Source organism: Cannabis sativa, chromosome 7 (genome assembly GCF_029168945.1).
Source record: "Cannabis sativa cultivar Pink pepper isolate KNU-18-1 chromosome 7, ASM2916894v1, whole genome shotgun sequence".
In the NCBI taxonomy this organism is placed as follows: Eukaryota; Viridiplantae; Streptophyta; class Magnoliopsida; order Rosales; family Cannabaceae; genus Cannabis; species Cannabis sativa.
The window spans coordinates 37162976-37171698 of NC_083607.1; the positions used below are offsets into that span (position 1 = coordinate 37162976).

General features: G+C 36.5%; 1 non-coding gene across 1 annotated transcript; it reads left to right on the forward strand.

The window, feature by feature from the left end:
* Positions 1-8392: 8392 nt before the first annotated feature.
* LOC115698367 (small nucleolar RNA R71) lies at positions 8393-8499 on the forward strand. The gene has a single exon (XR_004008119.1). It is a non-coding gene; the product is annotated as a small nucleolar RNA R71 (small nucleolar RNA).
* The last annotated feature ends 224 nt before the right edge of the window (positions 8500-8723 follow it).

Here is an 8723-nt window from a genome sequence, read left to right on the forward strand (position 1 = left end):
TAATACAATTTCAGAATGATGTAATGGTTGTATACTTAATGTAAATCATTACTAGATTCATGGATGACCTAATCAAAATCTTAAGAAAAGCTAGAACTGTTAACCATGGTTTGTTAGCTATTCTAAGTGATTAGGGGTGGATCAACCCATTGTCAATAGATGAGAAAGTGTTTGTTCAAACAAATACTACTTTTCTAAGAAAATGAATAAGTCTGAAAATAAAGTAGCAAATAAAGGAGATATTTTTCTTGATTCCAAAAGTGTTCTATCATCTTATATGACATATGATGATCCCACTGGCTCTGTTGTCTTGTCACAACCGAAGAGATCAATAACATTTAGTTTTCTTCGACATAATTCACGGTACCTTGTCGTAGTGGGAGAGTTTCTAGGAACTCACCTTCTTATGACTGGGGAGACACTAGTGATTAAAATCCATTGTGAGTTTAAACAAGTAATAGATTGTCAAGATAAGAAACTAAGAAGAAAGCCAATAGAACTATGGTTTAATCCATTCACATGGAGTAACCTAAAGTTTTCTATTACAAGGACATAAAAGGAAATTTTTGTTTATAAGTCTATTCAATGGACTTAACAAACTTCCTGTTCCTAGTATTATAGGTTTGAGTTTATCTAAACCTATGGCTTGTGGTATACCTGGTAATTACTTACTCTAATGCAAGCAACTTACTTTAGTAAGATGCTGAAGCATTTTCTTTCTAATGGCAATCTATAGACGCTTCACAACTTCTTAGACATAGATTTTATTTATCTAAGGAAAAGTCTCAACTATTCCAGAAAAGATAAAGTCATTTCTTATATCAACAGTGAGAGGTCTTAGATATGCTTTTGTATGCCTTAGACCAGACACCTGCTGTTAAGTGGGAGTAATGAGTAGGTATCAGATTAATCCAGGAGAAGAACATTGGAAGACAATCAAGTAAATCTTAAGATAAAGAAGAGGAACTATATGTTAGTCTATAAGGGTGTGTTTAAAACTCTTAGACTACACCATATCAGATTTCGAAATTTGCCTTTGTGCTAGTAAATCTTTCTGATAAGATGGTGATTACTCTGGGGGTGGAATAGTGATTTTGGAGAAGTGTAAAAACCTGTATGAAGTCTCTAAGTCTACCAGAGAGGGACTGAATGTTAAGGTTGCATGAAAGGTACTTATTCAGTCTAAGGAAAGTTCTATACATTTTTGGCATCATTCCAAATTGCCTTAAACTACTAGTGTTAATTTCCTGATTAACCAAAAGTAGTTGCCAAAGATATAGAATCCAGTATCCCAAGAGAGTAGACATATAGAGAGGAATTTCACATTATCAATGATTTTGTGATTAAAGGAAGAGTAATGGTGGAGAAAAGGTTGTGTTTAATTCAACCTTTTAGATCCTATTACGAGGAGTTTACTACTACTACACTTGATTTGTATATCAAGTTGTTGAGATTATTTGAAACGCACTTTTTTGTTTTATATTAGTGCAAGTGGGAGTTTGTTGGGTTTTATGCCCTAAATAAAACTCATTTCAATATAATAAGATTTACTTATTAATATAGATCAGAAATAACATTTAATGTTGCATGGTTCACATGATTTATTTCATGATTATATGTACATAATGTATAAATTCATCTGAAACCCTTTTCACATACTTGATCCTGTTTATTGTGCCGTCAACACATTGGAAAGTAAACATGACTATGTGAATAAAGTTTCCTAGATTTATCAGACAGAGGGTTTTACTAATATGATAATCTACAACAGAGTTTACTTGCATTTGGAGAAATGCTTTGTTCTTTCCAGAGCATTGGTTAAAGTAAAGCTCAGGTTGGATGCTTGGAGTATGCATCGGAAGGGACCGATATTGAACTTTGACTTAGATTTATTAAACTTTCCGTAATATTTATTCAAGTCAATATCGCCTAGTTGATCCTAGATCAAATGTTCTTAATCCTATTATGATTAGGCTCAATCATGAAAGGCTATTCATGTTCTTTGATTTGTTAGTTAAGCCTACTTTTAGGTCAGGGTGTTACGTACATTTTGGGAACACAGTAGTGCAATTGAGTGGGAGCGCTAACATAAACATGGAATCTATAGCTTCTATCTGGCGAATAGTAAGCAAAGGATGATCTCCTTTGAGCTTGACCAAACGAACATAAATTGTGGAGTACTCATTTCACATAAGCTGAAATATCATTTATACGGGGTCAAGTGTTTTAAGGATAAAATACATTGTAGGGTGTAACGGTAATTTAATCCCTTTACAGTGTAGATCATTCATATAGAGGATCAGTGATCAAATTAGGATTATAACAATGGATAACTAATGATGTGTCTATATGGTGGAACATATAGAGCATTCTATATAACTGAGAGTGCAATTTTAAGTTCTATGCGTGGATTCAACGAAGAATTAATAAGTTAGTGAATTTTGATAATAAATTCTTGATCTACTTTTTGGAAGCTCGGTTATATAGACCCATGGTCCCCGCACTAGTTCAGATAATATTGCTTGTAAGACTCATGTAATTGGTTTTGATTAATCAATTATAATTCTCAAATTAGACTCTATCTATTTGTGAATTTTTCACTAAGTAAGGGCGAAATTGTAAAGAAAGAGTTTTAGGGGCATATTTGTTAATTATGATACTTTGTATGGTTCAATTAATAAATATGATAAATGACAATATTATTTAATAATTATTTATAGTTAATAAATAGTTAGAATTGGCATTTAAATGGTTGAATTTGAAAATTGGCGTTTTTGAGAAAATCAGATGCAGAAAATATAAAACTGCAAAATTACAAAAAGTGAGGCCCGAATCCACTAAGCATGGTCGGCCACTTTTGTAGGAAATTTAAACTGATATTTTTATTATTTTAATGCCAAATAATTCAAACCTAACCCTAGTAGAATGCTATAAATAGATAGTGAAGGCTTCAGGAAATTTACACAAAATTTCTACACTTCTGATTCAGAAAAAACTGAGCCTCTCTCTCTCCCTTTCTTTGGCCGACCTCTTCTCCTCTTTCTTCTTCATTGAAATTTTGAAATTCTTAGTGTGAGAATAGTGCCCACACACAGCAAGTGATACCTCAATCATAGTGAGGAAGATCGTGAAGAAAGACTTTCACAAGAAGGAGTTTCAGCACTAAAGATTCAGAGAAAGAGATCCAGGTTCGGATATTGATAATGCTCTGCTTCAGAAAGGAATCAAGGGCTAGATATCTGAACGGAAGGAGTCATATTATTCCGCTTCACCCAATGTAAGGTTTCTTAAACTTTATACGTGTTTATTTCATCGTTTTAGAAAGTTCATATTTAGGGTGTTAATCAACATACTTGTGAGTAGATCTAAGATCCTGGTAAAATAATATCCAACACTTTGTAACGCCCTAATGCTAAGGCACGCTACAGTGCTTTTTCAATTACAGTGCAATCTTTGCTAATCAAAGAATTTTCTTAAAAAACGTGTCAAATTAAAACTTTTGTATTAATTAATAAACTTTATAATATAATGAAATATTTACAAGCGTCGGGATCCCGTTTTCAAACTTGTTAAACTTAATATCCCAAAATACATAGTTTACAGGTCGCTCAGCGACTACAAAATATAACCCCCAGATGTCCCGAGACCGAACACTCCAGGTCGCGCCACTTCGACATGTACAATCTCACCCTAGCTCAGGTTCACTCCTGTTCAGCCTTCGCCTTTCCTTTACCTACACATGGAAGTAGAACTGTGAGTCGATAAACTCAGTAAGAAAAGCATATAACTATCATATAATTTCCGACTTGTACTTAGGCGCCCATACACCTATTTACAAGGCTTAACAGATGAGTACGAACGTTACATACTAGGGTATAGCCACTATACCACATGCACCACATACATCGATGTACGAGTGTTGGTAGGGTTTGTTCATACCTTGAGTACCCCTGAGTGATATACCACACACTCCCAGTACTTCTCCGTACTTATGCTGGTATCACAGTACTCTCAGATAACATTCACTATACCAATGCACTCTATATTATAACTGTATAAGTGTTGGTAGTGCAAATAACATTTTAAGCATGCATATACACATAACATATACATACACTCAGATATTCATATCACACATTATATACAGTTCTTACCTTCTTTCCGAATTCAAGTGTGCTGGTTGACCTGAACGGAAAGTCTCGTGCTAGATGGATGCCCTAATCACAATAATTATAGCATAGATGAGTGACTTGCTAAATCACTTTCCGGGGACTTAAACTCGAAAATAAAAGTTTCCCTATCATTAAATAACATGGCAATACCCTGAATATCTCAAAAATGGGAAAAACTAGGGTTCCAAAAACTCCCCCAACCGGCAGACCGATTCCCAACCGGAAGTCCAGTTCTGGGTCACCAACCAGTCGACCGGTTGCTACAGGTCCCCCAGAACCGGAATTCCAGTTCTGTGCTGGGAACCCAAAAAATGCCCCCCATGACCTCAAAACCAAACCAAACTCTACCAAACTTTCCAGTATACCTGTACAATACTTATACAACATTTCCCAACCAATAATTCACAGAAAAAACCTAAATCAAATTATGCCATTAAAGACCCAAACTTGAGTTTCAAAACTCAAGCTTACTCAATTCCCACACCATAGCTCAAAACTGATATCCAGAGCTTAAAATCAACTCAAAACAACCTTAGAAATCAGACTACACAATCTTTAAACCTTAACAGCCCCTATAACACAAAATCACCTCTTGAAACCAACTAAAACTTGAGAAAAACCATAACTAGTGAGCAACTATGGTTTACCTTGGTTAGTTCCTCCTCCAATCCTTGCTGAAAACACAAAATCTAGCAAAGAATTCCCTATGCTTGGCTGGTACGAAGAGAAAGAAGAGAAAGAGAGGGTTTTCTTGATTTATTTCATAAATTCCTTATTTTCGAAAATGAGAAAATGCATTTCTCATCCTTAGCTTTGGCTGAAACTTAGTGGCCATGTGTCACACATCTAGGCAGCCACCCAATCCCCTATTTAAAATTACTAATTTTCCCTTTAGGTTATAACTTAGGTGTTTCTAAAGCTAGGGGTAAAATTGTCAAAATCCATAACCCCGCTCAAACCCGATATTTTATTTTCTCTAAAATATTTCCCACTAAGAAATAAGGTTCTAAACTTACCCATGTGACCATCAGTTTGAGGGTTTGAGCTCTTTGTGACTGACCAATGCACTCTATATTATAACCGTATAAATGTTGGTAGTACAAATAACATTTTAAGCATGCATATACACATAACATATACATACACTCAGGTATTCATATCACACATTATATACAGTTCTTACCTTCTTTTCGAATTCAAGTGTGCTGGCCGACCTGAACGGAAAGTCTCGTGCTAGATGGATGCCCTAATCACAATAATTATAACACAGATGACCGACTTGCTAAATCACTTTCTGAGGACTTAAACTCGAAACTAAAAGTTTCCCTATCATTCAATAACATGGCAATACCCTAAATATCTCAAAAATGGGAAAAACTAGGGTTCGAAAAACTCCCCCAATCGGCAGACCGATTCCCAACCGGAAGTCCGGTTCTGGGTCACCAACCGGTCGACCGGTTGCTACAGGTTCCCCAGAACCAGAATTCCGGTTCTATGCTGGGCACTCGAAAAATGCCCCCCATGACCTCAAAACCAAACCAAGCTCTACCAAACTTTCCAGTATACTTGTACAATGCATATACAACATTTCCCAACCAATAATTCACAGAAAAAACCACTAAATCAAATTATGCCATTAAAGACCCAAACTTGAGTTTCAAAAATCAAGCTTACTCAATTCCCACACCATAGCTCAAAACTGATATCCAGGGCTTAAAATCAACTCAAAACAACCTTAGAAATCAGACTACACAATCTTTAAACCTTAACAGCCCCTATAACACAAAATCACCTCTTGAAACCAACTAAAACTTGAGAAAAACCATAACTAGTGAGCAACTATGGTTTACCTTGGTTAGTTCCTCCTCAAATTCTTGCTGAAAACACAAAATCCAGCAAAGAATTCCCTATGCTTGGCTGGTACGAAGAGAAAGAAGTTAAAGAGAGGGTTTTCTTGATTTATTTCATAAATTCCTTATTTTCGAAAATGAGAAAATGCATTTCTCATCCTTAGCTTTGGCTGAAACTTAGTGGCCATGTGTCACACATCTAGGCAGCCACCCAATCCCCTATTTAAAATTACTTATTTGCCCTTTAGGTTATAACTTAGGTATTTCTAAAGCTAGGGGTAAAATTGTCAAAATCTATAACCCCGCTCAAACCCGATATTTTATTTTCTCTAAAATATTTCCCACTAAGAAATAAGGTTCTAAACTTACCCATGTGATCAAACTAGCCATCCATCGCATTTTTCGTTGTCGCCAAGCAAAAATAACAAAAATAGCATATTTCATATACGAATCACATAATACCCCTAGAATTTACTAAAATCTCCAGAATTGAGAAATTATAACTCTAATATTATTTCTAAATATTGGGGTCCACAAATAATTAATTTCATAAATAATCATAAAATAACAGAAATTAGTGCTAATTGCCTTTTCTAATCCAAATTACTAAAGCGGTCATTACATTCTTCATCTTCACTCAAAGCTTCAAGATCTTCAAGAGAACTTATCAACCTTTCATCCTTCCACACTTCCTTGTGAAAACTTTCAGCCACAATAGAATCAATTACACTCAAACGGGAGCATTCTTCAATCTCATCAGGAAATCTCATAACATTGAACACATTAAAAGTGACTTTTTGATCATTCACCCTCATAGTGAGTTCCCCATTTTGCAAATCAATCAAAGTTCTTCCTGTAGCAAGGAATGGCCGCCCCAAAATAATAGGAACTTCTCTATCGGCCTCATAGTCAAGGATAATGAAATCAGCCGGAAAAATGAACTTATCCACTTGCACCAACACATCTTCAATTTTCCCTTCCCGATGAGCCATGGAACGATCCGCTAATTGCAAAGTGACGGTGGTTGGCCTTGCTTCTCCAATTCCCAATTTCCTAAAAATAGACATATGCATGAGATTAATACTAGCTCCCAAGTCACAAAGAGCTCTTCCAACATCTCGACTCCCAATAGAAATTGGAATTGTAAAGCTGCCCGGATCTTTCAATTTGGGTGGAATTTTACTTTTCAACATAGCACTACATCCCTCCATCAAAGCGACAGTTTTAAACTCGCCAAGCCTCCTTTTTTTTGTCAAAATATCCTTTATAAACATCACATAGGTTGGCATTTTCTCCAAAGCTTCCACTAATGGTATATTGATGTGGAGCTGCTTTAGAACATCAAGAAATCTCTAGAATTGACCATTGTCTTGTTGCTTCTTGAACCGTTGAGGAAATGGTGGAGGTGGCTTTTGCAAAGACTTTTCTGCAGCAGAATGCTAATCGGATGTTGTAACTAATGGGGGAATTTCAGCAGCTCAAATTGCTGGTTTTTTCTTCATTTCCTCCACTTTTTGGATTGAAGAGGGCTCCTTACTGCCTGTTGCAGCCACATTTGACTCAAGAATTTTTCCACCTCTCAAGGTTACCGCTTTGCAATGCTCTTTGCCATCTCCTCTTGGGTTTTCGGTGTCACTAGGCAAAGTTTCTTGTGGTCTATTCTTCAAATCATTGGCCAATTGCCCCAATTGAATCTCAAGATTCCAAAGAGATGTTGCCTGGCTTTGAATTACAGAGTCATTCTTGGCCATATAATCTCTCATTAAACTCTCCAGAGAACTTGTTTGAGAGCCTTGAGGTTGGTGTGGTTGTTGAGGTCTTGGTTGTTGAGAAAATCCCAGTGGAAATGATTGTTTTCCTTGTGCTTGTGCTCCACTTGAACTTGGTCCTTGACCTCCCCATGAAAAATTCGGATGATGCTTCCATGCCGGATTGTAGGAGTTTGAGTATGGATTGTTGTTGCGGTTGAAATTTTGGTTACCCACATAGCAAACCGAAGCTGGATTTGAAGGGCAATTTTCAAAAGTATACCCATCACCACAATACACACAAGAAATTTCTGCCATTTGAATGGTAGGGGATGGTTGTATACTTTCTCAAATATTCATGTTCTTCAAGATGTTGGTCATTGAGGCCATTTGAGCGGTTAGAGCGGTTAAAGAATCTACTTCAAGAACACCCGCTACTTTTTGGCTTGTAGGAGCTCTATTAGTTGACCATTGATAGTTGTTGCTAGCTATCCTTTCCAAAATCTCAAAAACTTCATTGTAAGACTTGGAAAGAATGGCTCCATTGGCGGAAACGTCCAACACCATCCTAGAGGCCGCATTGAGACCATTGTAAAATGTCTCAAGTTGGATACAATGAGGAATGCCATGGTGTGGGCACTTCCTCAACAACTCCTTGAATCTTTCCCATGCATCACTAGTAGTCTCATCTTCCAATTGTTGAAAGGACATGATCTCACTTCGAAACTTTGCATTTCTTGTTGGAGGAAAATACTTTCTCAAGAATTTATCAGCCAAGTCATTCCAATTAGTCACCAAATCGAGAGGAAGAGTATCAAGCCATGCTCAAGCCCGATCCCTCAAGGAAAATGGGAACAACTTCAACCTTAAAGCCTCTGCACTTACTCCTTGTAGCTTGAAAGAATCACTCACCTCCAAAAATGAGCGAATATGGAGGTGAGGATCTTCCGTTG